Source organism: Amblyomma maculatum, chromosome 1, assembly GCF_055883805.1.
Source record: "Amblyomma maculatum isolate TAMU_Amacu chromosome 1, ASM5588380v1, whole genome shotgun sequence".
NCBI lineage: Eukaryota > Metazoa > Arthropoda > Arachnida > Ixodida > Ixodidae > Amblyomma > Amblyomma maculatum.
In genome coordinates this window covers 469,198,292-469,223,081 of record NC_139344.1, presented here as the reverse complement: position 1 = coordinate 469,223,081, position 24,790 = coordinate 469,198,292, and the positions used below count along the sequence as shown (strand labels likewise).

The window sequence follows — 24,790 nt, the reverse complement described above, 5'->3', positions numbered from 1 at the left end:
ACCGTCTGGACGAACACCGGTTCCCTCGGGGAGAAGGAAGAAAAACTACAGGAAGCGGCCTCCTTTGTACAGAAATATCTCGGAGAAAGAGGACTCGCATGCTCGACTGAGAAATCGGAACTGCTTCGAGTGTGGAGAGGCTAACAAAACCGGACCGTCCCAACCAGTGAGAACCTGAAACTCAGCATCTACCTGGAAGGAATGCCCAACCCTGAAAAGACAACAATAAGAATATTAGGTATGTGGGTTCAATCGAACCAATGCAGTAGTCACAGTTTTACAATGCTCAAAACAACGCTACAAGTGACACGCATGATCACATCACCCGCATCACCAACAGGCGGCATGGCATGCGCGAAGAGGACACACTAAAACTTGTTAGAAACCTGGTAGGGAGCCGAATTATGTACAGCCTGCCCTACCAGTCCCTCAACAAGAGTGAAATACAACAAGCGGATGCCCTGCTACGCAAAGCGTATAAGACGGCGCTCCGATTACCGCGCAACACGTTTACAGAAAAGCTCATGGCGCTTGGATTGCAAAACACATTCGAAGAACTACGCGAGGCGCAGCTTGAGTCGCAAAAACTCAGGCTGCTGCAGACAACGACTGGAAGAGCGCTCTTACAGAGACTCGGATACTGTGAGCAGATGCGAGAAATAGCGAGGACGGTAACGATCCCCGACGAACTTCGCAAGTCCCTCAAGGTAGCTCCAATCCCGAGAAACATGGACCCTAACCTCCACTAAGGTAAAAGAGAAGCAAGGGCCGATTTTATTCAAAAAATATACGCTCCTCAAGACACGACCGTGTACGCAGACGCGTCCTCGAGAGGAGGACACAGCAAAATTGCAGTGGCCACGGTGGTCGATTCGTCTCTACGCGAAGTGACCAGCGCCTCTATCCGACACTGCACAGTAGCAGAGGCCGAGGAAGTAGCCATTTCTCTAGCGGTGGCGGAGGGCTATAGAGCTGGGCGGTCGCTAACGATACTCACGGACTCTCAAACAGCCTGTCGAAATTTCATGAATGGTAGGATTGGTCGTCACGCGCTCCGTATACTCCTCAAAGCGAGCGACAGAATTAAAACCCACGAAGAAAACAATACCAGACACAAAATTATGTGGGTACTGGGGCACATGGGGGTGGCAGGGAACCAAGCGGCTGACAGGATAGCTCGAGCATACACTACTTTCTGAGCATCCGACGCGTCCGCGAAACTTTTGCCAGCACCCAAGGCATACTCGGCCATACTAGAAAACTATAGAGGAAGAAGAATGCGATATCCCCCACCGCACAGTTCTCACTGCAGAGAGGAAGCTGTCATATGGAGACAATTACAGACGGGTTCATATCCAGACCTACACATACTAAACAAAATGCACCCTACCATATACGCTGACAGATGTCCGTGGTGCGATGAAAACCCAACACTATATCACATCACATGGGCATGTCAAAACAGATGTGGTCCCCAAAATTCGAAACCCGTGCGGAGCAATGGGACTCTGCTGTCCAGCGACCGCTGCGAAGACCAGCAAGGTCTGGTACAGCAAGCCCAATGGGCGGCAGCAGCCAGCGGAGCCCTGGACTGAGGGCAACCGACCATTGTGAAAAAGTGAACGAAGTCGACGGAGAAGACTCTTGTGGATACAACAAGCAGACATCTCTGAAGGCGTCCAAAAACCGCCAAATAATATGGGGCTAAATAAAGCTTTTCCTCCTCCTCCTCCTTTCTGTGGATCAGTTATCTTATATATACTTTTGTTTTTGGGGAAAGGAAAGCGCAGTATATTTTCGGTGGACCCCGGAATCGTGGGCACCCACACTTCATAAGGTCAAGGTTACTTGAAGGTCAAATTCAGTGCCATGCGAAGACTCGTGATGGTAACTTTTATTGCAACAAAATGCAAGGAATTATTGGGGCTGGGGTGAGTCCAGGGTGTTTTCCAGACGGGGGCGACCTCTTGAGCTCGCGTGATTAGAGCGAATCAAGTTGTTTTTCTTGAGCTGGCTAACAGCTTATCCCATTCCTTCGCCAAGGGAGCTGGCAAGAATGTCCTTGGAGGGGGATTGCTAGCGCATTCCCATAGTATATGGTGTTTTGGGTAGCGTTCGTTCCGTCATCACAGTGCTGGCATGTAGGGTTTATACCGTTTTTAATAAAAAATAAATCACCGTTTGTAATAAAAAAATTAAAGAGCACTGCCATAGCCTCCTTTATATGGCTCTGCAAAATCAGCATTGGAGTAATGCGAAAGCACGGATACTGCTGTTGGTTGCTTCTGGTTCATTATTGCTGCTTAACTTCTTGTTTGCTCATTTGTCTTTGGTACTCTCAAGTTGCGCGCCAATTTCTTCATATATCCTTTTTTTCGGCTCTAGTTCCGGTTACGTGACGTCACATCCTTGACGTCATATTCACCACGGCACCCTTTTTTTCTCTTTCCGCTTTCACTCCCACCTTCCTCCCTTCCCTTACAGACGGTTCAGGTGTCCACAGCACGTGTAGCAGATACTGCGCCGTGTCTTTCCTGTGACCCAGTTATTCTAATTATTTACCTAATTACCTTATTGGCCTAATTACTTTTTCGGCAACAACATTACGTCACCCTCTATCGATTGACAACACGCATTAACCTCTACCCCTTCTCAATTATGCACAACTGCTGCGGACACGATTTTCCAGAACACCGCCGGGGTCACGCAGTGGTTACTGCGCTCGACTACAGTTCCCAAGGGTGAGGGATGAAATCCCAGCCTCTGCGGCCGCTTTTCGATGGCAGCGAAAAGCAAGGCGCCCGTGTGCTGTGCGATGTCAGTGCACGTTAAAGAACCCCAGGTGGTCGAAATTTCCGGTGTCCTCCACTACGGCGTCTCTAGTAGCCTGAGTCGCTTTGGGACGTTAAACCCCACAAAACCAAACCAAACCGATTTTGCAAACACGGCCTGCTGACACGGTCTGCTTAGAAAAATCTGTGAACATAGCGAAGTAATTCTTTCACGTTAATGAAGTCGGTAGGGGCTAAGAATGGCATTTGTTTGCAGGCGTCTGAGTGTAGTGGCTTGCGCTCGATCCCGTTCGGGGTGAGGGGTGAGGTACGTGCCTCTTATCGTGATAGAAGTTTCTAATGTCCGCGTATGAGCGCGGCGCCTAAGCGGGTGTGTCCGTTCCTGATAGGTCTTCCGTCCCCTGTTGGTTAAGACTCGGGCTAGGCGGTCGACCACTTCGTTTCCAGAATTACCCGCATGAGCCGGAACCCATACGAGATTGATGTGATCGGTTGCGCAGAATTCGCGTTGCGAGCGCGCTTAAAGAATTTTGGGCAAAATTGTGAACAGCGCTCTTTGAGCCGCTTAGTGTAGTTTGAAGGCCTCGCCTTCAAAAAACGGGTCCGCGAGCCATGGTCTTGCCCAAAGAGTGACAAATACAGTCTCTTAAAAACACCGGTTTATTCCGGATAAACGGAAATGCAAAACAAAGAAACATAAGGCGCTACTGCCTTGAGAACAGGCTGTTCATGCGCGTGACAATAGAACACCAACGGAAAGCGGGAAGAATGTCAGGGCCTTACCGCGGCGAAACAAAACACTGCGGAGCGAATAAAACGAGCAAATGGGGCAAAGCGCTAATGGCGGCACAAGAAATATTGCTCCTCGCGGGACAACAACTCACACGAATACGCCTAGGCAGTTCGTGCTGGCACTGCTTCCGTCTTCGTGTCGGCGATCTTCTTTCAGTCGTCCGTGCACACCCTGCTGGCCCATGACGCACGCCGGCTACGCCACGCCGGCCTCTCCGCCGGGGCAAAAAACGCCCCCCGCCTTGCTTCCGACGCGCCTATCTACCCTCGTCTGTCGCCGCTAACATCACGCCCCCCCCCCCCCCCCCCCCCCCCCCCCCGCCAAGATTATCTACTTGCTCATGCGCACTCGCGCTCCCCGTGCAAACACGATACAAATAGGAAGACGCGCGCGCGGTTTAGAACACCTAAAGGGGCTGCGGAGCCCCACACTACCCCCTCTCAAGACGGGACACCGCCCGAGATGTCAAAGAACGAAACAAACAAGGGCACTGGGAGGAGTGCAAAAACAGTGCTGGTGCTGACGAAATGTCCGCTTGAAGGAAACCGCTGGATTGGTGGCATTCATCAGATGATGGTCCAGGTGGTTCACATCTCGTAGACCCGAGTGCCGTTACGTACTTTCTGGCCGCTCCTAGTACTTTCTCAGGTCGGCGACGTTGACTGGTCCGATCTCTCGGCCACCCTGCACATGAAGAAGCATGTAAGCGAGCCGCGAAAGACGCTTTATTACTACAAAAGGACCAGTCCACCGAGAAGCGAGAGAGGCAGCAAATCCTTTTGCGGCATCACATAGCGGGTGCGAGCGGCGGAGTACTTTATCCCCAACGTCAAACTGCAAAAGACGCCTGCCCTTGTACCCGCCGCAGTGCTCCAGGCGGGCGAGGTCTGAGTTCTCCCTGTCCTCCTTTAGAGTTCCAGCGAGACGACTGGAGAGATCCTGGGTGAACCTGGAATAACTGGGAGCCGGTAAATCAGAGTCATGGGTAAGGGCATGTTCAATGATAAATCGAAGCTCACGGCCAAAATTGCTGCCGGCGTAAAACCAGTCGACCGGTTTTCTGTGGTTCTTGTAGCGAAAGCCATCTCCTGCACTCGCAAATCTCAGTCTTTGTGACACTCCGTGAAAACCACGAGCATGTGTTTCAGGTTTCTGCTGACCCGCTCTGTGATGTTAGCCTGAGGATGGGTAGGGCGTAGTCTTTTTGTGCTGCACGCCAAGAGCTTTGCAGGTGTCAGCAAATATCCGGCCCGTGAAATACGTCGCTTTATCAGTGATTAGCTGCGCCGGGAAGCCGAACCGAGTGAATGCGTCTAGGAGTTTATCCCAGACTACCTTTGAGTTCAGTTTACGCAGCGGGTATAATTCAACCCATTTGGAAAAATGATCAGTGTCCACTAGCAGGCAGCGATTTCCTTTCACAGATCTAGGATAAGGGCCCATTACGTCGCAGGCAACAATTTCCCACGGGTAACGGCTCTCCACAGGTTGCAAGAAGGCCGGTGGTTTACCTCCCCTTGCCTTCGCTGTCTGGCACGTAAGACAAGTACGGACGTATGCCACGACATCCTTTCTCATGCGGGGCCAAGTCACGATGCGACCCACCTTTTCATACGTTTTCTTGCCGTCGCTTTGGCCTGCAAGGCGTGTGTCGTGCAAATACACTTAAAAGAGCTTGCGGAGGCTCTTTGGTACGACAACACGAAATGGGGACTCACCACCATCAGTGTCGGCAGCGGGTGTATATCTCAGGAGAAGTCCATCCTCTGCTTCCAGGTAGCAGTCATAGCTGCCGGTAGGCACTATGCTTCCTGCAGGGTTGGCGCTGTCCAGGCCCTTTCGTATTTGTATGTACTGAGGATCGCTTAGATGAGCTTCGAGCAGCTATTGACGGGAAACCAGCGTTCCCCAGGCGTCAGCGGACCCGGGTTTTGAAGGCGAGGCCTTCATCTCCACGTTGGGCGCGCCCGGCTAGCTCAGTCGGTAGAGCATGCGACTCTTAATCTCAGGGTCGTGGGTTCGGGCCCCACATTGGGTGCCAGATGAAGCCCTCGCCTTCAAAAAACGGGTCCGCGAGCCATGGTCTCGCCTGACGAGTGACAAATCCAGTCTCTTAAAAACACCGGTTTATTCCGGATAAACAAAAATGCAAAATAAAGAAACATAAGGCGCTTCTGCGCTGAGAACAGGCTGTTCATGCGCGCGACAATAGAACACCAACGGAAAGCGGGAAGATTGCCAGGGCCTTACCGCGGCGAAACAAAACACACTGCGGAGCGAATAAAACGAGCAATCGGGCCAAAGCGCTAATGGCGGCACAAGAAACATTGCTTCTCGCGAGACAGCAACTCACACGAATACGTCTCGCAGTTCCCGCTGACACTGCTTCCATCTTCGTGTCGGCGATCTTCTTTCAGTCGTCCGTGCACACCCTGCTGGCCCATGACGCTCGCCGGCTACCCCCGCCGGCCTCTCCGCCGGGGCAAGAAGAGGCCCCGCGCCTTGCTTCCGACGCGCTTATCTACCCTCGTCTATCGCCGCTAATCACGCCCCCTCAAGATTATCTGCTTGCTCATGCGCACTCGCGCTGCCCGTGCAAACACAATACAAATAGGAAGACGCGCGCGCGGTTTAAAACACCTAAGGGGGCTGCGGAGCCCCACAAGTTTTGGTGCGGGGATCCGCGATGACCAGTACCATAGCTACTCCCTCCGCTTCGCGTATAGAGCTAGCATGAAAGTTTATGGCCACACATGCAACGTATGTTCCATGTTTGATGTGCTGAGCTGCATCTTCTCAAGGGTCGGCGCCCTTGACTTCCTTCGGACGTTGTGTCTGCCTGATAGCATGTCTTTGGCTATTGCTTTACTAGTCTACTAGTAATGTCAACCGATAAGGGCGATGTTGAGCACACCTCCTCAGCGGGGTGTATGTGGAGCTTGTCGAGAATTAAGCGTCCCGCAACGCTGTGCCGTCTTATGGGCTTCAATCAGTTCGGGTAGCGCGTTAAAAATTCCAAACTGCAGCCGTCTCTTGAGTTAGCGTATACCGGAAGGCCAAGGGCCGCTTTGTATGCGGTTCGAACTATGCTAATTAGTCTCTCTGCGACGCAGATGGTAATACGGTCAGGAGTACGTGATTCTACTTATCATAAAAGCTTGTATGATCCTGCACAGGTCGGCTTTTTTTATGCCCGTGCGGCGGGTGGCATTGCGCGTCAACAGACCACCTATCTGACGGGGCGGCTGCTCTTGGCCTAACGGAGCTGGGACTAGTAGTTAGCTGCCGCTTAATTACGGTAGAGGCTAGCCTGCCACTGGATTGGTATCTATTGATGGCTGTCATTTCACCCGCCACCGCTTTGGTGGTAGACGAAGGCGGCTGCGACGCGCTTCTTTCGCTACCTCTTCTTTTCCTTTCTTCTCTACCTTCCTGTCTGCCAGCACGGCTGTCCGATGCCTTCGAGGTCGGGTTCGGAGTACCCGGGTTCGAACCCGACCTCGGCGGCTGCGTTTCGATGGAGACGAAACGAAGAGGCGTCCGTGTGCTGTGCGATGTCAGCGCATGTTAAAGATCCCCAGGTGGTCAAAATTACTCCGAAGCCCTTCACTACGGCTCCTCTCTTTTTCCACTTTCACTCCCGCCTTTCTCCCTTCCCTTACGGCGTGGTTGAGGTGTCCACAGAAAGCAAGTGAGACAGTTACCTCGCCTTTCCCTTCCTATAAATCAATCAACGCGCGTTAAAGATCCCCAGGTGGTCGAAATTACTCCGTAGCCCTCCACTACGGCTCCTCTTTCTCTCTTTCCACTTTCATTCCCATCTTCCTCCCTTCCCTTACGGCGCGGTTGCGGTGTCCACAGAAAACAAGTGAGACAGTTACCGCGCTTTTTTCCCTTCCTATAAACAAATCAAGCAGGGGAGGTGGCGTTAAAGATCCACAGGTGGTCGAAATTACCCCGTAGCCCTCCACTATAGCTCCTCTTTCTCTCTTTCCCCTTTAACTACCACCTTCCTCCCTTCTTTTACGGCGCGGTTGAGGTGTTCACAAAGAAATGCCCACGATTATGTTACTTCCTAATGCGAAATTTGAGCGCAGCTCATCAGCCGTTTCATCTTTTCGATAAATTGAGGCAAAACGAAGAGGCGTCGGTGTGCTGTGCGATGTCAGGGCACGTTAAACATCCCCAGGGGGTCGAAATTACTCCGTAGCCCTCCACTACGGCTCCCCTTTCTGTCTTTCCCCTTTCACTCCCACCTTCCCCCCTTCCCTTACGGCGCGGTTCAGGTGTCCACAGAGCAAATGTGACAAATACTGCGCCTTCCCTTTCCCGTGAACCAATAGAGAAAAAAAAGAGGCAAGGATTTCGAGCAAGGCACATGAGCACAATTACATCTTTTTTTTAATTTTTCACACGTATTCCTTCAAGAAACACTCCACTAACAGTTCTTGGCTGTCATGAAAGAAGCTTCGGGGTCCCAGAAATGAAGAGAGCAATTGAGTTATCGGGAGGTTGCGGGAGGCAGCGCGTGGGTCCATAGGAACGTTGCGCAACGAACAGATAGCAGCAGCGACTCGCTGACGCCGCTAGCGAGTGAAGCGAGCCTGGAAGCGAGTGAGAACGGGATGCACGCACCGTGATCCGCCGCTGTACGGTTGCTTTCTGCGGATGAAGGAGGCGAGCGCTATTGTATCCCCCTCCGGACCGGTCGTCTCGGTGCGCCCGCATACTTGAGGAGCGGGTCGGCGTTTCCGCAACCGGAGAGCACCCTCGCCTCCACTCAGGAAGAGCGGGGGGAGGGGGGGGTCTCCTCTTTCTGCATGGCGGCGACGGTGTTCTACGCAGCACGTTGTGTTGACTAGCTAGCGACGTCAGTCAGTCGCTGCTAGCGCTGCCTCCGGCGACCCCCTTTTTTTTGCTCGTGTGCTCCGGTAGCTGCGCGCGCTCCTGCCCCCATCATTCGCCGCTGAGTGTACCCGCCCCCCTCCTCCTGCGAGGCTCCGGTGGCCAAAGCGCCGGCTCGAACGGGGGGGCTGAAAGGGGGGGAACTGGTTACGAGGCCGACGCCGACGCCGCCGCGAAACCCAGGAACGGCCGCCAAAGGGCTGCGCTCTAAAACAAGTGAGACAGTTACCGTGCTTTTCCCTTCCTATAAATCAATCAATCGATCAGGGGAGGTGACTCAGCTCTAGCTCAGGTACAGGGCCAGTAGCAGGCCCGTGCATTTTATTAATGCGAAAGCATTACTTTGCGATCTTCACAGATTTCTGTCCGCAGAACGTGTCCGCATACTGTGTCCGCAAAATTGTGTCCGCAGCAGTTGTGCATAATTGAGAAGTGATAGAGGTTAATGACTTGTGTCAATCGATTAAGGGTGACGTAATGTTGTTTCTGAAAATAATTAGGCCAATATGTTAATTAGGAAATTAATTAGAATAACTGGTTAACGTGAAAGGAAAGGCGCAGTATCTGTCACACAGGTTCTGTGGACACCTGATCTGTGCCTTAAGGGAAGGGAGAAAGGTTGGAATGAAAGCAGAAAGAGAGAAAGGGCTGCCATAGTGGAGACATCAAGGATGTGACGTCACGAAACCACAAGTAGTCCCGAAAAGTGGCATAGGAAGGTTTAGCGCGCAAATTGAAAGTACCAAAGACTAAAATGGGTATACGAAGTGAATTAAGCAATCAGAAGCAACCCACGTGCAGCATCCGTACTTTCGCATTACTGTAATGCAAATTCTGCAGTGCTCTTTAATGTTTTTCTTTCTTCCTACTGTCGCAACCACCTATCTGGTGCGCCGTGACGCGTAGCCGGGGTATTGCTTCTTTGTTCTGTGTTTATTCCGAGTCAACATGCCGACATAATCAACATTTCTGTGTCCCTTCCTCCGTCCTCGTCCTTTCGCGCTACCTTTTATTCTAGGAAACATGCCAAGGACCTCGATAGTGGCTACCGGGGGTATTGGGTGGGCCCCGCCGGGGTGGTGGAGTGGTAAGACGCCCGACTACTGTGCAAGAGTACCTGGGCTCGATCCCGACCGCAGCCGCTGCGTTGTTGGTTGGTTCACAGGAAGGGAAAGGCGCAGTATCTGTCACACTTGCTCTGTGGACACCTGAACCGCGCCGTAAGGGAAGGGAGGAAGGTGGGAGTGAAAGTGGAAAGAGAGAAAGGGGAGCCGTAGTGGAGGGCTACGGAGTAATTTCGACCACCTGGGGATCTTTAACGTGCGCTGACATCGCACAGCACACGGACGAGGGAGGCGAAATGAAGCGGCGTCCGTGTGCTGTGTAATGTCAGCGCGCGTTAAAGATCACCAGGTGGTCGAAATTACTCCGTAGCCCTGCACTACGCCTCCTCTTTCTCTCTTTTCACCTTCACTCCCACCTTCCTCCCTTCCCTTACAGCGCGGTTAAGATGTCCACAGAAAGAAGTGTGGCAGATACTGCGTCTTTCCCTTCCTGTGAACCAATTATTATTATTATTGTTATTGGGAGGTTGTCAATATATAACTGGGTCGTTTATCGAGAATCGGGTTCTGTCTTTGAGGCTTGTTGGTTCCTTATAACTAAGAGTTCCGATTTAGCCGGTGAACACGTAAGACCATTTCGCTGCGCGAAAGACTTTACCGTGTCGATAGCTAAGCGTAGTGAACTTTAGCTTCAGTTGTAAATTAGTTTATAAGAAAGGGAAGGCGCAGTATCTGTCGAGGTCACGAAGGCGAAAACCTCCGTGACTGTGACGGCTCAGAAATCTGGCGTTGTGAACATCACCCCGGATAAAGCGAAAGCCATATAGTGTCCGTCCGTTCATGCATGTCCGTCCTCTGTCCGTCCGTCCATCCGTCCGTCCATCGTGCGTCCATCCATCCGTCTCGCTCCGCGAGATTTTGTTTACGTTTAAAGCTGTTAGTGTTAGATAGCGAATGATATTGAAAGTGGTATTTCGGACAGTGACAGTTAGTGATAATAATGATGGTAGTGTTAGTGATTGATTGATTGCTTGATTAAAACTAATTTCCACCGATTTAGGAGGCCCCCTACTCCCCGCTCCTGGCACGCAGGTCTGAGGAACGGGGGCTGGAACCTCCGCGACTAAGGACTGGCGAATATACATTGGTTATTCGCGGCCTCAGCCGCCAGGCGGACGGCTTTCTGCTGGTCAGCGGGGACGTCGCTTCGCAGCAGGGTTACCCAGGCTTCTCTACTTTTAATGTTGTCCCTAGCGCCCGGAGACTTAGGGCATTCCCAAATTATATGGTCGAGGGTCCCCCTCGCTTCGCAGGCTTTACATTTATCGTTTTTTCTCTCCTCTATCTGGGTGTGAAACAACCAGACAGGGTTCGGGAAATTTCCGGCTTGTAATCGCCGCCAGGCTATGGCCTCTTTATTATTTAAGCTAGGATCCGGTGGCGGCATCAGACGTCTTCCTAATCTATAATTTTCGATTATTTCTTTATAGGTTTGCAAACGTTCGTCCATCGCCTGGCAGTCGGGCGGCTCCGCGTTTGCCCGGAAGTAGAGATCTCGGGCTAAATCATGGGCCGCCTCGTTGCCGGGGACGGACGTGTGTGCTGGGACCCAAATTAGGGTGATTTTGCGATCAATTTTAGTTGCAGCTTTTAGAATTCGGGCGGCTTCTTGTGAGACCCTGCCTTTTCCCACATAGGAGCGTAGGTGGAACAACACAGAGCTCAACTTTGGAAGCGATCATTACGTCCTCGAAATAACGCTTAAACGGGGAGTCAAAGTAAGACGAGAAAAGATCATCAGCGCAATCGAATGGGAGAAATTCAGACAAATTAGGGAATCTGCCAACATGGACCAAAATATTGAAAATATCGACGATTGGGCAGAAACCCTCATGCACCACGTTAAATCCGCTACCATTACCCTAGAGGGGGACGATGCACCGAAAACAGTCGACAGGAAACTCCTAGTGTTAGTGATGACGGTGATAGTGACGTCAGCACTCACGACCTACTGTGACGTCATTACCGGCTGACATTATTGGCCTGACCGGACCTAACGTCATGACAGGATGTGACGGCATCATGACATCACATTCGGTCAGTGTAATAACCGAAACTGAAGCCATCATGGTCACATCCGGTCATGACGTCATGTCTGGTTATGACCGACGACTTCACCAGGCGATTTATGCATATACGGTCAAAATTTCCGCTGTCCTTCACTACGGTGTCTCATGGCCTGAGTCGCTTTGGGAAATTAAACCCACCAAACCAAACCGTATATAAGAAGCTTAACCCAGCCGGGCTTCCGTTCCAGGCATTCGTGCTGCGCCTTTCTAAGGGCTTCATCAAATTCCACACCACACAGCATGCAAAAGAACCAAAAGCTTAAAGAGCACTGCACAATCTGTATAGGAGTAATGCGAAAGCACGGATGCTGCTGTGGGTTGCTTGTGGTTGCTTCTAGTGTCTTAATTCACTTCTTGTTTGCCAATTTTAGCCTTTGTGACTTTCAAACTGCGCGCGAATCCTTTCCTATTGCCTTTTTCGGCTCTACTTCCGGTTGCGTGACGTCAAATTTTCTACCTCACATTAATTTACTTTTTGTTTTCCCATTTTAGTCTTTAACTTTCGAATTGCGCTCCAATCCCTTCCTATGCTCTTTTTCGGCTCTACTTCCGGTTGTACGACGTCACATCCTTGACGTCGTATCCACTACCGGCACCCCTTTCTCTCTTTACGCTTGCACTCCCGCCTTCCTCTCTCCCTTTACGGCGCGCTCTAGGTGTCCACAGAACAAGCCCCGCCGGGGTGCGCAATCGCCAAATGCAGCCAGCACAGCACAGCTCACCCAAGGCGCCGGAAGCGCGTCATAGCGCTTCCGGCGGCAATTCTATTCTCGCTGTTTATTAATTTCATTTATTATTATTTATTATTAAAATGAGTAAGAGCGCATTTAAAGAATGCCGTACTCGTTGCTTCAGTGGCGATATTGGCTACGGCAGTGCTATGACGCGCTTCCGGCGGCAATTCTATTTTCGCTGGTTATTAATTTTATTTATTGTGATCTATTATTAAAATGAATAAGAGTGCATTTAAAGACTGCCCTGCTTGTTGCTTCAGTGGCGCAATAGATGAACGCTACATATTATTATTTAATAAAAAAAATGAATAAGTTCATTTTTTTTCAGGCGTGCAATTTTTTTTATTTTTTTTTTTTTTTACTAAGCAATGTTAAATTAAACTATTAAGATCTCGCCCCTGGGGTGTGTTTCCCTTTAGGTTGCATTATGTGATATTTAAATTCTTAATATCCGCAAAACCAACCGTGAACAGACCCACGAAGTGGCGGCGTGACAACGGTAACACTATTCAATTACCTGCACCGTAACCATTTCCTGCCTTCAGTCAGTGTATGTTACCTTTAGGCTGCGTTCATACACATCTCTTCGGTAACAATCGCCGTTTAACCCGCCCTGAGGCAGCCAGTGAGGAGAAAAAAGTTACGGGACCCTACAGTTGAGCCACGTACCGGCTGCATACATTCCTTTTTTGGCTAGTTTTCGGCTACGAGAATTTTAAATTTCATATTTAAAATATTTATTGACCCTGAAGGGCACTTTGACCCTGAAGCGCATCACAGCACTGCGTAGCCAATAGAGCCCTGGCGCGCTGTGCCGGCTGCATTTGGCGAATGCGCCGCCGGGTTGGTGCAGTGGTAAGACGCCGGCTACTGGGCCGGAGTACCCGGTTTCGAACCCGACCTCGGCGGCTGCGTTTCGATGGAGGCGAAACGAAGAGGCGTCGTGTGCTGTGCGATGTCAGCGCACGTTAAACATCACAAGGTGGTCGAAATTACTCCGTAGCCCTCCACTATGGCTCCTCTTTCTCTCTTTCCACTTTCACTCCCACCCTCCTCCCTTCCCTTACGGCGCGGTTCAGTTTTCCGGCTGAGTAGCGGGTCGTCGGCGCATTGGCGAAATGGAGAGCCGACGTGGTGATGGCGAACGACGAGGCAGGAAGTCCGGAGGGTCAGGGGGTGCTGTTGGAGGACCCGATGGGACGGGGAACTGGGGGGCCAAATAAGGTGGCGCAGGCCGTGCAGCAAAGGCCATATTTATTCGGCGCCGGCAGTAGCGTGTAGTGTGCCTAGGGATGCCGCAGTGGTAGCAAATAGGCCTGTTGTCTGCAGTGCGCCATGGAGATGGTGTCTGACGCAAGGGGGGAGCCAAAGCTGTTGGTGCCGAACGCATAGGGGGCGAAGCATAGGCATATGCTGGCTCAGGAGGTGGACTTGAAGTAACTTCGGCATACGTGCGACGCAATACATGAGGAGGAGCCGGCGCGAATTCTGGAGCGTAGCTCATTGGCGCAACGCCGCACGGTGAAATTGTGGGCGCTGAGATTGGCATTGAAGGTGCGACCGGAGCTGATTGGGGAGCAGGATTAGGACGACTTCAGGGACATGTCGCTGGATTGCATGGCAAAGCTCCGGAACAAGACCAATGGGTGACGGCTCCTTAACATATGGCTGCAGGGGCAGTTGTCGCGCGACCTCCTGACGTACAAAAACCTTGATGTCTTCGGAGAGGCCAGATGACTCCCTCTCCGCGGCTCACCCAGCAAGCGAAGCGTGAGATTGTTGAATCAAAACACGCTCCTTGCGAAGCTCGTCATAGCTTTGACAGAGGTCGTAGATTTCTTTGACCGTAGTGGGGCCTTTGGCGATGAGCATATTGAAGGCGCCGTCATCAATACCTGTGAGGACATGACGTATCCGAACGGCCTCGGTCATTGTCGCGATAGCGCGGCGACACAAATCAACAATGTCCCCAATATAACTGGTGAACGTTTCACCGGTCATCTGCACTCGTGACCGAATACGCTGTTCCGCGCGGAGTTTTCGGATGGTGGGGCGGCCAAAGACATCAAAAAATTTGGTCGTGAAATTAGTCCAGGTGGCAAAGTCTGACTCGTGGTTTCGAAACCACAGATTAGCTACGTCGCTCAAGTAAATGATGACATTGTTGAGCTTACGATTGTCGTCCCAGTTATTGTGACGGCTGACCCGTTCGTAAACGGACAGCCAATCGTCGACGCCGTCATCGCTTCCTCCACTGAAGGTTGCGGGGTCCCGTTGACGAAGGGCACCTGTGCAGGTGACGGGCGGAGGCAGGTGCAATGTGTTCGGCTGCATCATTAGAGTAGTCAAAGTTCTGCTGCGAAGTTCCAGGGCGAGATGAGCACAGGGAACCTCAGATTGACCTCGACTAAGTGAAATGTGGATTTAATAGTTTGGTCGAACGACTAGCGCTGCCAGTAGTTCGGGCACAGCAGGATCGAATTGCCGAAATAAGACTAACTACACTTTTTGACTGTTTTAGCTTTAAGTTTGATGTAGTGATGGTAACTGAAACTTGGTACCAGGATGATTCAGAAGCACTTCGTGTGCACGGCTATCAAACCTTCCACTTGAATCGCAATGAGAGGATAGGGGGTGGTGTAATGCTGTTAGTGAAAGATGCATTTCAATTGTTGACTCTTTTTCTGTTATAGCTGATGATTACGAAATACTAACTTTGAGATGTAATATGACTATTTTTTCTGTGGCATACCGTCCGCCTAAAGGTAGAAATAGTGCTTTTTTTTCGTTTCTTGACGCATTTCTAAGTTGGGTTAACGAAAACAACTGCGAACTAATTCTCGGCGGAGACTAGAACACTGACCTTCTGCATTCGTCCCCACAAAGTGAAGAATTGTGCTGCACTTTAGAAACTAATGCGTTCACTAATATTATAGCCCCGCCGGGGTGGTGCAGTGGTAAGACGCCGACTACTGTGCCGGAGTTCCCGGGATCGAATCCCGGCCTCGGCGGCTGCGTTTCGATGGAGGCGAAACAAAGTGGCGTCCGTGTGCTGTGCGATGTCAGCGCACGTTAAAGATCCCCAGGTGGTCGAGATTACTCCGTAGCCCTCCACTACGACCCCCCTTTCTCTCTATCCACTTTCACTCCCACCTTCATCTCTTCCCTTACGGCGCGGTTCAGGTGTCCACAGAGCAAGTGTGACAGATACTGCGCCTTTCCCTTCCTGTGAACCAACCAACCAACCAACCAACTAATATTATAGAGCAACCCACTCGTATACAGCATGGTACATCTACACTCATATACATATTTATCACAAACACTATAAATGTGCCTATCAGTTAAGGAGTTCTTCAAACACATATTAGTGACCACTTACCTATACATTTAGTGCTTCGTCATAAAAAGTTGCAATTAAAAGACGCGAAGCGAAGTGTTAATACATATCGGCAGATAAATGAAAGCACCCTGGAGGTTTTTTACAATTTACTTTCTAAGATATCCTGGGAGAGCGTTCTTCCGAGCACTGATGCGGAGGGGGCTTAGGACAACTTAATACACAAATTTATAAATGTTTATAATGATTGCTTTCCCTTCAGAACCCACAAACGGCCGCGCAAAGCGCGCAAACCTTGGATTACTGGAGAATGTGTCAAAACTATAAAGCCTAAAAATATTCTTTATCAAAAGTTTTTGAAATACAGAAACAAAACCGATTTAGATGAATTCAAAAAACACAGAAACAGAACAAACCGCCTTTTGCGGAAAACTAAAAGGGAGTACTTTGAAAACCTTTTCGTCCAAGACACGAAGCAAACTCCAGAATTCATTTGGAAAAAATTAAATACGCTCCTAAACAGCCACCCTGGTGCAAATGATAACCCCAACGAGATAACTGTAAATGGCACAACTGTTGCTGGAGAAAATTTAGCTGTAGCTTTTAGTGATTTTTTCACATCAGTAGGAAATAACCATCATGACCCCAGGCGTAGAGATTTTATGCACCAACGAACAGAAGATTATTTATTTTTATCTCCAGTAACTGCAGAGGAGCTCGTGTCTACAATCACGTCTCTAAACAATTCTACTTGTACTGATATAGATGGCTTATAGATTAGGCCACTTAAGTATGTTGCTATTAATATAGCTCCAGTTTTAGAGTACATCATTAATCAAATATTTTCATGTGGCCGATTTCCTCGCCGGCTCCAAGTGGCTAAAGTTACTACCATTTTTAAAGGTGGTGAGAAATGCAACATATCTAACTACAAGCCTATTTCAATACTCCCTGTTTTCTACAAAGCCGTTGAAAAACTAATACACGTTTGAATGAGCTCATTCCTAATCAAGCATCACATCATGACATAATATCAGTTTGGGTTTAGAAAAAAAACGATCCACAGAAAGCGCCTTGCTTGCTCAAAAAGAAATCATTCTTGATGCTTTTGAGCGTGAATTTTATACACTTGGAATATTTGTAGACTATTCAAAAGCATTTGACAAAATAAATCACACCACGCTAATAAAAATCTTGGAATATTATGGTTTTAGAGGCTGTTTTCTATCTCTCATAAGGTCCTACCTACAACACCGCCAACAAAGGGTACACATAAATAACTCTTGCTCCAATTTCAAACCATTACTACACGGCGTACCGCAGGGAAGTATTCTCGGGCCGCTGCTTTTCAACCTATATATTAACGACCTTGTTAACATAGATTTAAACACTTCATTTGTTATTTATGCTGACGATACAAGCTTATTTTTCTATAGTCACAGTTTACCCCTGCTTGTTAAAAAAGCGAATGAAGTGCTTGATGTACTAAACACTTGGAGTCAAATTAATTTTTAACTATAAACGTATCGAAGACAAAATCAGTTCTTTTTCGCCCTAAAAATAAGCCAGTTAATTCCAATATTGTCCTTCGACTAGGTCTTTCGGTCATAGATTTGGTACCAATTATAAAAACGTTAGGCGTTCTTTTTCAAGAGAATATGCAGTGGAGCGCACATGCTGACCTTGTTCACTCCACACTTTCGCAAATAGTAGGTATTCTTGCACGCTTTCGTTATTTTTTGCCAAAGCACATTAAATTGCTCTTATACAACTCCCTTTTCATGTCCACGCTATCGTATGTTTATTTGGTATGGGGAACAACGACCTACACAAACCGGTCCAAAATCTATTGACTATAGAAAAAAGCTGTAAGAATCATTTCTAATGAACCCAATGACGTGCACACAGAAGCTATATTTCATGACCTTAGATTAAAGCCATTACCGAACCTGTTCAATGCAATTCTGCTAAAACGTTATCATACTTATCCCATTAATAGTCACCCTTTCCTTGAAACACTTGCGACGCTGACTCCAGTTGAAAAAACGTATGGCACACGAAGCAGTCAGGTCTGGAAGATTCCCCATACCCGTACCAACTATGGCCGCCAAATGTTGATGTACATGCTACCACAAGCTCTTAATTCCTCTGTTAACAAGTCCAGCTAATCTATACAACAGTATATGTCCTCAAATCAAAATATTGTTAACACATGCAGTTCTGTATTACCCAATATTAGTCCTATCCTCTAAATGTACTTTGTAATATATAAAGCCGTCGTTATGTTTATAATGGCTTTTTCTTGTTTAGTTGCGTTTTGTCAGCTGCTGTATTGCACTGTAAGCGGGGTGCTTGCCTTTGTCAAGCCATCGCAGGCTTTTTGCTAGCACCCTGCAGCATCACAAGTACTGTGTAATCAGTATTGATGTTAAATAAAATTATTTGTATTGTATTTGTATTTGTAGCTGGAGGGCACAGCTTCAGCGCGAGAGATGGGCGCCGGAGACAAGCGATGGTGATGGCGATGCCGCAGCGTTGCCTGTTCTTCGTCTTCTTTACACTATGTACTTCAATGCAAAAGTTTATGATCAGCTATGTCTATCTATGGACTTTTATAGTCGACTATAAAGTACCATTAAAATATCTATAGGCAGCTGTAGAAAATTCTATACCACTTTGTTTATAGCATCTATAGCTTCTAGACCATACAAAATCTCTTTAGCTAACTATAGAAAACTATATGTCCCTCAAGCTATAGATTATTAGTCACAGTTATCTTTAGCTGTTTATAGAAATTTCAATGGCTCTAAAGCTGTAGACTGCAAGCCATAGAATCAGTTTTAGCAAGCTATAGAAACGTTTATGCTCCTGGAGCTATAGACTATTAGTCATACAGTTATGCAGTTATCTTAACTGTCTGTAGAAATTTGAATGCCGCCAAAGCTGCAAGCCATACAGCCAGTTTTAGCAAGCTATAAAAACGTTTATGCTCCTGAAGCTATAGAATATTGTGACATTGTGACATATATGCCCTGCATCGCTGGACGTTAAAGAAGACAACGATCAGCAACAGTGACACAGAAGAACACAAATTGGTAGCAACGTTTGGTGCTAGAAGAAAGTTGACACTGCTGTGATTCTGTGCTTTGTGTGCTGTGTCATCCTGGACTAACCTTCGTGCACTAACCTTGCCACGTATCATCTTGGTTGAGGTGACTAAAGATCCCTGTCTGCACACAAAAATCCACTTAAGCAGCCGAAAGCTGAATTTGCGCAGTGGCCGCCACCTATCTGGGATCAGAACGTCAACAACGGCCACTATGACCTCTGAGGCAGCTCCTACCACCGCAACAACATCGGCGCAGCCACTTGTCCTCACAAAAATCCACCACCCTCCCATCTGCAATGGCGAAGACAAGACAGGTGTTGAAGACTGGCTGGATGAATATGAGCGATGCAGCAGGAACAATCACTGGAACGCGACCATCATGCTGGCCAATCTAGTTTTCTATTTGGCGGGAACCGCTCGCATGTGGTTCCAAAATCACGAGCACGAGCTGGAGACCTGGGAAATTTGCAAGCAAAAGCTTCACGACTTGTTCGGGAACACCATTGGACGGGCTCTCGCAGCCAAAACCCAACTTTCGTCTCGCGCCCAATCCACCACAGAGTCCTACCTTGTCTACATTCAAGACGTGCTCGCGTTGCGTCAAGGCCAACAGCTCCATGCTGGAAAGTGAAAAGGTAGGGCACATCCTCAAGGGCATCGCAGATGACGCGTTAAACATCCTCTTCTGCGTGGATTGCTGTACCGTCGAGTCGGTGCTCCAAGTTTGCCGAAGATTCGAGCAGACTAAACACGACATCTGGTACATCGCTTTGAGCGCCTTCCGAACACGACAGCTACAACATCCTGCTAAGATCTGGCTCCTCTGCAACAGCCTTCTCAGTCCACAACAATGACTCGGATCGTCAGGCGAGAACTCGAGGCCTTAGCTCCTGCACCACTCCCATCTCCAGTGCCCGACACCGTGGCCATGATACAGGCTGTTGTCCGCCAGGAACTTGCCAACGTCGGTCTTTACTCCAACCCCGTACCGCCCTCGTCACCATCGCATCCTGTTCCCGTAGTGGCTGCTGCAGCCACTAGCCAAGCTCCCCCACGTCGCTACGTTAGTCGCACTCCTGAAGAGTGGCGCACCTCCGATGACAGGCCAATTTGTTTTATTTGCTGTCGAGCTGGCCACACTTCACGTTATTGCCACAGTCGCACCTTTCCCACCCCTTGTTTTTATTACAACGCTGACCGTCAGTACTACTACGGACCTCTATGCTTCCCTGCCCAACCTGAACAGCTCCGCCCCGCATATGATGGACCTGGACACTTCCCTCCTCACCCAGATAAACCTCACACCGAAGACGTCTCAAGTGTCCGTCACTCCAGCCGATCTCCATCTCCACGGTCTCGTCGATCTCGTTCACCGCTGCCTCGTCACAACTCCTCCCCATCATATGCCGGCGCCTACTCGGGAAACTAGCGAGTGCAGCGCCGGGGAGTGACACTGCATTACCGACCCGGACTGTCTACTCTGAACTGACCCTCGCACCTAGACGTAACCTCATTGACATTTTTGTGGACGGAGTCTCAGTTTCTGCCCTTATTGACACTGGCGCCACAATTCCGTCCTCAGTTCCTCGCTCCGTCAACGCCTCAACAAAGTCCTCACACCCGCTTCCTCATCTACCGTTCGTGTTGCTGATGGCAACACAGCTACGGTGACTGGTATGTGTACTGCGAGAATTGCCATTGCCGACCGCCATATCTCTGTGCTATTTACAGTCCTCACCAGTTGCCCTCACGACGTTATATTAGGACTCGACTTTTTAATTGCACATTCCGCGCTCATTGACTGTTCTGCTTCATCTGGACCTGCCACTCTGTCCTCATAAACTCTGTCCTCTGTCCTCAGGCATCTGATACTTCAACGCTGCGTCTCCGCTCCTCTACATTTACTCGTCTGCCACCAGAAGCTGCAGTGTATGTGCTCATGTCGCCTTTCCCCTCCGTTCCTGATGGCGACTACGTTGTTTGCCCCATAACCGACGTGACACTGCAGCGTAGAATCGCTCTCCCTCATAACATCGTGCACGTAGAAAATAACAACGCTTATATTCCAGTCTTGAACTTCGGCCTTTTTGTGCACGTTCTTCCTGAGGGTATTATCCTCGCCGAACTGGCCCCACTGTCTGACGTCACAGCTGCCGCTCTTTTACCTGACCCTGCCGCTGTGAGGTTCTTTTCTTTGAATCTTCTGGCCACCTTATTCTGTGGCTTATTCAGGGACAGCAATCTAAATAGACGACCAGACTGACCAAGCTAACAACGAATACTTTTATGTACACATGGACGGGACGAGAGTAGAACGATCAAGTGGGTCAAAGACTTAACACTAAGTTATCTACAGTCACCAGTTAGTTCGTTGGGTGGAGAATCCGGTGCAGACGCTCCGGGTAGTCAGAGTTCTGCAGAGCCGGTGCAGTAGGGCCTCGGTAAGCCCAGCGGAAGGCTAGGCCACCGGACGGGGCCCAGTAGAGGCAAGAGGCCTCGAGTTTCCTTTCCACAGCCGATGGGTTAGGCCTCCCCGACGTGCCTGGGCTCAGCACGGCGCCGAACGCTCGTGCCAGTGAAAAGCTGGCGCTGCGGCACTCCCGAACCCGACCACCGTTCCGAGTTTTCGTGGACGACAGGAGAACAAGACAGGATACGGCCGGCAGGCCCCAGGTCTGGATCCCCGGGTCAGGCCAAGCAGAAGACGCACCGCTCCGAGCTCCTTGGACAGCCGATCGGCTCCGCTGCTCGCCTGTTCTCCCCTGCTCGTGCCTCGCGTTCCTCGAGCCAACCTTCACGTTTTCCTCTTCTTGTTACTCCTTTCTTCGATTCTTTCTTCGTCTTTGATCAAATTATCACATGTTCTCCACAACCGCTAAAGTGTCGACACGACCTGCACCGTCCCCACCTCCGGAGGCCCGCATATCAGGAATGCTTGCACCTAACTTGCGCCCTGACCGTGCTACAGCACTTACGAGTCTTCTGAATTCGTACAGCGATATTTTCGATTTTGGTGACCGCCCCTTAGGACAAACGTCCTTCGTTACACATCGTATCGATACCAGAGACGCCCGCCCAATTGACAAAAGACCTTATCGAGCTGCCATTTCTGAACGACGCGTCATACAAGATGAAGTGGACACGATGTTAGCAAAAAACATTATAGAGCCTTTGAGCAGTCCCTGGGCGTCGCCTGTCGTGCTTGTTAAAAAGAAGAACAATACCTGGAGATTCTGCGTTGATTACCGACACCTCAACAAAATTACAAAAAAAAAGCGTTTACCCGCTCTCCAGGATAGAGGATGCCCTCGACTGCTTCCACGGTGCCAGCTATTTCTCTTCCTTTGATCTTCGTTCCAGTTATTGGCAGATCGTAGTCGACGAACGGGACCGAGAGAAGACCGCCTTCGTCACTCCCGATGGCCTGTATCAATTCAAGGTGATGCCTTTCGGCTTGTGTAATGCGCCCGCAACATTCGAGCGCATGATGGACTCTCTCCTACGCGACGTGACATGGACGACGTGCTCTATCTCGATGACGTCGTTGTATTTTCTTCTACACTCGAGAGCCATCTTCATCGCCTTGATACCATTCTTGGCGTCTTCCGAAGAGCTGCCCTTCAGCTGAACTCGAAGAAATGTAGCTTCGGCCGACGTGAACTCAAGGTGCTCGGTCACGTGGTCGACGCCCGTGGCGTCCAACCCGATCCAGACAAAATACGTGCTGTAAGTGCATTTCCTATACGCCGTTGTACCAGTGACGTGCGTAGTTTTCTTGGGCTTTGCTCCTATTTTCTGCGGTTTGTACACAACTTTGCGAAGACGGCTCGTCCACTCACCCATCTTTTGAAGAACGACGCTCCATTTTGGTGGGACCAAGAACAATCCCAAGCCTTTTCTGCGCTCATTGCAGCCCTCACCAACCAGCCCGTCCTGGCACACTTCAATCCTTCGGCCCCAACGGAGGTACGCACCGACGCCAGTGGTTACGGTATCGGTGCCATACTCGCCCAGCAGCAGATGGGTCGCACTCGCATCATTGCTTATGCCAGTCGCCTCCTCTCTGCGGCTCAACGAAATTACTCGATCACAGAACGTGAGTGCTTAGCCCTCGTGTGGTCCATTACAAAGTTCCGCCCTTACTTATTTGGCCGCCCGTTCTCCGTCATCACCGACCACGATGCCTTATGCTGGCTTTCTACGCTGAAGGACCCTACTGGTCGCCTGGGCCGTTGAGCCCTCCGCCTTCAGGAATACACTTTTTCTGTCGTCCACAAGTCTGGCTGGCTGCATGCTGACGCCGACTGCCTGTCCCACAACCCGGTAGATCCGCCATCTGGAGCGAGTGCGACGATGACACATATGTGTTGGCCATCTCTGACTTTCAAACATTTCGCCATGAGCGGCGCTTAGATCCCAAGCTTTGCAGCATTATCAATCGCCTCAGCACTGATCACCTTGATGCTACCCTTGCTCTGTTTGTGCTCCGCAACGGTACTTCATATCGGCGGAATATGCGAACAGAGGGCGCCGAGCTTCTGCTCGTAGTCCTCGAACACCTGCGTACCACCGTTCTTCAACAGCTGCACGACGCACCCACAGCGGGTCATCTTGGCGTATCTCGTACGTACGATAGCGTCCGCCGCCGCTTCTTTTGGCCAGGCCTCTATCGCTCTGTTCGTCGTTACGTGGCTTCTTGTGACCGATGTCAGCGATGGAAGAAGCCCTCGGTTATGCCTGCTGGATCCCTGCAGCCGATCGACATCCCAGTAGACCCGTGTTCGCGAGTTCGCCTTGACCTCGTCGAGCCTTTCCACTTTCTGCGTCGGGGGAATAAATGGATTGCGGTGGCCACGGATTATACTACGCGCTACGCTGTCACCCGAGCGATACCCCCCAGCTGTGCAACTGACGTGGCTGCATTTCTTCTCCACGATGTCATCCTGCTCCATCGTGCTCAATGCCAGCTGCTCACTGACCATGGCCGTTGCTTTCTTGCTCGAGTAGTCGACGAAATTCTTCGGTACTGCTCCATTACGCACTATTTTACCACCGCTTACCATCCACAAACGAACGGCCTCACCGAACACCTCAACCGCACGCTCTCGGACATGCTGTCAATGTATCTCGGATGATCACCGTGACTGGTATATTACTTTGCCGTTTGTAACGTTCGCGTACAATTCCTCTCGTCACGACACACCGTTTTATCTTCTATACGGCCGCGACCTTCCCCTTTCTTTTGACAGCGTACTGCCTCCCACCGCTAACGCCAGTTGCTACGTTCGTGACGCCATCTCCTGAGCTGACGCCGCCCGTGTTATTGCTCGCCGCCGACTGGCCTCCTCCCAAAATTCTCAAAAACGTCGCCATGATTCTCGCCACCAGGGGATGTTCACTACTCTCCGGGCTCTCTCGTCTTGCTCTGGACTCCCGCTCGTAATGTTGGGCTGTGTGAGAAGCTGTTGCCACGCTACACAGGACCCTACCGTGTTTTACGGCCAGTCACTCCTGTGACATACGAGGTCGCCCCTGTACATCCGCCGCGGCAGTCCTCTATGCCACGCACCGAGATTGTTCATGTCACCAGAATGGAGCCGTACTACCCCTGCAGTAGTTCATCCTAGTGCGCACCGGGACTGTGCTTTTCGGGTGGAGGGGCGTAATTTCACATATATGCCCTGCATCGCTGGACGTTAAAGAAGACAACGATCAGCAATAGTAACCCAGAAGAATACAAAGTGGTAGCAACGTTTGGTGCTAGATGAAGGTTGACGCTGTTGTGCTTCTGTGCTGTGTGTGCTGTGTCATCCTGGACTAACCTTTGTACACTAACCTTGCCACGTATCAATATTGTAATACAGATATCTTTAGCTGTCTATAGAAATTTTAATGCCTCTAAAGCTACAGACTACAAGCCATAT

At 50.0% G+C, this 24,790-nt stretch overlaps 1 protein-coding gene and 1 non-coding gene across 7 annotated transcripts in view; both read left to right on the top strand.

Moving 5' to 3' along the window:
* The window catches only part of LOC146209926 (solute carrier family 41 member 1-like), a 246,281-nt gene that overhangs the window by 23,971 nt on the left and 197,520 nt on the right, over positions 1 to 24,790 (top strand). The window lies entirely within an intron of this gene.
* Positions 5,551 to 5,623, top strand: TRNAK-CUU (transfer RNA lysine (anticodon CUU)). Its single transcript has one exon. It is a non-coding gene; the product is annotated as a tRNA-Lys (tRNA).